Here is a 4322-nt window from a genome sequence, read left to right as displayed (position 1 = left end):
GTGCAAGGGGAGGCTATATAGTGGTGTATCAGTGGTGTTGGTTGTTGGGCTGCCTTCTAAGGCTTCCTGACATTCCTGCATTGCTGTTTACCCACTGCGCCGCAAACTGCTTTTTTAAAAGCAATCCCAATTGTTTTTTTTGTCCTGCTGAGAAAAAAAAAAACTGCTTCTGCTGCTAGCGATTTTGCCTGTACAACACATCAGTCACTGTGTGTGCAGTGCAAGGGGAGGCTATATAGTGGTGTATCAGTGGTGTTGGTTGTTGGGCTGCCTTCTAAGGCTTCCTGACATTCCTGCATTGCTGTTTACCCACTGCTCCGCAAACTGCTTTTTTAAAAGCAATCCCAATCTTTTTTTTTGTCCTGCTGAGGTACTGAGCGTGCATTTTTTCACACCATACAGCGGTGTACGCTCCTCACACAGTACCGTGTAACGGCTGTTATCACAGCCACAGTGAAGCTATCAGTGTGTCACTCTGTGAGAATAAAACGAGGACATGTTCTGTTCTTACAGACCTGCACTCTAGGGAGATTCCTATTCTGCCCAATTCTACATACACCTTGTAGTTTGTGATACACTAGCCAATTTCTGCCTGTGACATAGTGCTGTGATATTCAGTGGGCCTCACACAATCCATAAGTGTCCAGTGTCCACAAGTGTGTGCAGAAATTCAAAATCTCCCTTATCCTCTAGTCACTTTGGTCACAGCTGTGCCATCGAGCCTGTGACAGAGCGCTCAGATATTCAGTGGGCCTCACACAATCCAAAAGTGTCCAGTGTCCACAAGTGTCTGCTGAAATTCAAAATCTCCCTTATCCTCTAGTCACTTTTGTCACAGCTGTGCCATCGAGCCTGTGACATAGCGCTCAGATATCAGTGGGCCTCACACAATCCAAAAGTGTCCAGTGTCCACAAGTGTCTGCTGAAATTCAAAATCTCCCTTATCCTCTAGTCACTTTTGTCACAGCTGTGCCATCGAGCCTGTGACATAGCGCTCAGATATCATTGGGCCTCACACAATCCAAAAGTGTCCAGTGTCCACAAGTGTCTGCAGAAATTCAAAATCTCCCTTATCCTCTCGTCACTTTTGTCACAGCTGTGCCATCGAGCCTGTCACATAGCGCTCAGATATTGATTGGGCCTCACACAATCCAAAAGTGTCCAGTGTCCACAAGTGTCTGCTGAAATTCAAAATCTCACTTATCCTCTAGTCACTTTGGTCACAGCTGTGCCATCGAGCCTGTCACATAGCGCTCAGATATTCATTGGGCCTCACACAATCCAAAAGTGTCCAGTGTCCACAAGTGTCTGCTGAAATTCAAAATCTCCCTTATCCTCTAGTCACTTTTGTCACAGCTGTGCCATCGAGCCTGTGACATAGCGCTCAGATATCAGTGGGCCTCACACAATCCAAAAGTGTCCAGTGTCCACAAGTTTCTGCAGAAATTCAAAATCTCCCTTATCCTCTCGTCACTTTTGTCACACCTGTGCCATCGAGCCTGTCACATAGCGCTCAGATATTCATTGGGCCTCACACAATCCAAAAGTGTCCAGTGTCCACAAGTGTCTGCTGAAATTCAAAATCTCACTTATCCTCTAGTCACTTTGGTCACAGCTGTGCCATCAAGCCTGTCACATAGCGCTCAGATATTCATTGGGCCTCACACAATCCAAAAGTGTCCAGTGTCCGCAAGTGTCTGCTGAAATTCAAAATCTCCCTTATCCTCTAGTCACTTTTGTCACAGCTGTGCCATCGAGCCTGTGACATAGCACTCAGATATCAGTGGGCCTCACACAATCCAAAAGTGACCAGTGTCCACAAGTGTCTGCAGAAATTCAAAATCTCCCTTATCCTCTCGTCACTTTTGTCACAGCTGTGCCATCGAGCCTGTAACATAGCGCTCAGATATTCATTGGGCCTCACACAATCCAAAAGTGTCCAGTGTCCACAAGTGTCTGCTGAAATTCAAAATCTCCCTTATCCTCTCGTCACTTTTGTCACAGCTGTGCCATCGAGCCTGTGACATAGCGCTCAGATATCAGTGGGCCTCACACAATCCAAAAGTGTCCAGTGTCCACAAGTGTCTGCAGAAATTCAAAATCTCCCTTATCCTCTCGTCACTTTTGTCACAGCTGTGCCATCGAGCCTGTCACATAGCGCTCAGATATTCATTGGGCCTCACACAATCCAAAAGTGTCCAGTGTCCACAAGTGTCTGCTGAAATTCAAAATCTCCCTTATCCTCTCGTCACTTTTGTCACAGCTGTGCCATCGAGCCTGTGACATAGCGCTCAGATATCAGTAGGCCTCACACAATCCAAAAGTGTCCAGTGTCCACAAGTGTCTGCAGAAATTCAAAATCTCCCTTATCCTCTCGTCACTTTTGTCACAGCTGTGATATCGAGCCTGTCACATAGCGCTCAGTAGAGTTGAGCGAAACGGGTCGAAAAAATTCAAAAGTCGCCGACTTTTGGCAAAGTCGGGTTTCATGAAACGAAACCCGACCCTAGGATGAGGTCGGCCACGAGGTCGGCGACTTACACGCCAAAGTCGCGTTTCAAAAGTTTGTTTTGCGCTCTTTTTCGGCCAATCAGGATCCACGGACACTGTGGGCAACGTGATGACATAGGCACGGGTCACCACCATCTTTCAGAAGGGCATGCAAGTGATTGGCTTGCTTTGGTGGGCGTCACAGGTGGTATAAAAGGGCGTGCACGCCGACCGCCATCTTACTTCTGCCGATCTTAGTATAGGGAGAGGTTGCTGCTGATTCTGTAGGGAGAGCGTTAGGCAGGGAAGAAGACAAAAAAACTGCTTCTGCTGCTAGCGATTTGGCCTGCACAACACACAAGTCACTGTGTGTGCAGTGCAAGGGGAGGCTATATTGTGGTGTATCAGTGGTGTTGGTTGTTGGGCTGCCTTCTAAGGCTTCCTGACACGCTGGCATTGCTGTTTACCCACTGCTCCGCAAACTGCTTTTTTAAAAGCAATCCAATCTCCCTTATCCTCTCGTCACTTTGGTCACAGGCAGCTGTGCCATCGAGCGTGTCACATAGCGCTCAGATATCAGTGGGCCGCACACAATCCACAAGTGTCCAGTGTCCAAAAGTGTACGCAGAGATTCAAAATCTCCATTATCCTCTCGTCACTTTGGTCACAGGCAGCTGTGCCATCGAGCGTGTCACATAGCGCTCAGATATCAGTGGGCCGCACACAATCCACAAGTGTCCAGTGTCCAAAAGTGTACGCAGAGATTCAAAATCTCCATTATCCTCTCGTCACTTTGGTCACAGGCAGCTGTGCCATCGAGCGTGTCACATAGCGCTCAGATATCAGTGGGCCGCACACAATCCACAAGTGTCCAGTGTCCAAAAGTGTATGCAGAGATTCAAAATCTCCATTATCCTCTCGTCACTTTGGTCACAGGCAGCTGTGCCATCGAGCGTGTCACATAGCGCTCAGATATCAGTGGGCCGCACACAATCCACAAGTGTCCAGTGTCCAAAAGTGTACGCAGAGATTCAAAATCTCCATTATCCTCTCGTCACTTTGGTCACAGGCAGCTGTGCCATCGAGCGTGTCACATAGCGCTCAGATATCAGTGGGCCGCACACAATCCACAAGTGTCCAGTGTCCAAAAGTGTACGCAGAGATTCAAAATCTCCATTATCCTCTCGTCACTTTGGTCACAGGCAGCTGTGCCATCGAGCGTGTCACATAGCGCTCAGATATCAGTGGGCCGCACACAATCCACAAGTGTCCAGTGTCCAAAAGTGTACGCAGAGATTCAAAATCTCCATTATCCTCTCGTCACTTTGGTCACAGGCAGCTGTGCCATCGAGCGTGTCACATAGCGCTCAGATATCAGTGGGCCGCACACAATCCACAAGTGTCCACTGTCCACAAGTGTACGCAGAGATTCAAAATCTCCATTATCCTCTCGTCACTTTGGTCACAGGCAGCTGTGCCATCGAGCGTGTCACATAGCGCTCAGATATCAGTGGGCCGCACACAATCCACAAGTGTCCAGTGTCCAAAAGTGTACGCAGAGATTCAAAATCTCCATTATCCTCTTGTCACTTTGGTCACAGGCAGCTGTGCCATTGAGCGTGTCACATAGCGCTCAGATATCAGTGGGCCGCACACAATCCACAAGTGTCCAGTGTCCAAAAGTGTACGCAGAGATTCAAAATCTCCATTATCCTCTAGTCACTTTGGTCACAGGCAGCTGTGCCATCGAGCGTGTCACATAGCGCTCAGATATCAGTGGGCCGCACACAATCCACAAGTGTCCAGTGTCCAAAAGTGTACGCAGAGATTCA

The sequence above is a fragment of the Dendrobates tinctorius genome, unplaced genomic scaffold (genome assembly GCF_039654945.1).
Source record: "Dendrobates tinctorius isolate UK_male_01 unplaced genomic scaffold, ASM3965494v1 ptg000060l, whole genome shotgun sequence".
Taxonomy (NCBI): domain Eukaryota; kingdom Metazoa; phylum Chordata; class Amphibia; order Anura; family Dendrobatidae; genus Dendrobates; species Dendrobates tinctorius.
This window is presented reverse-complemented; position numbering follows the sequence as displayed.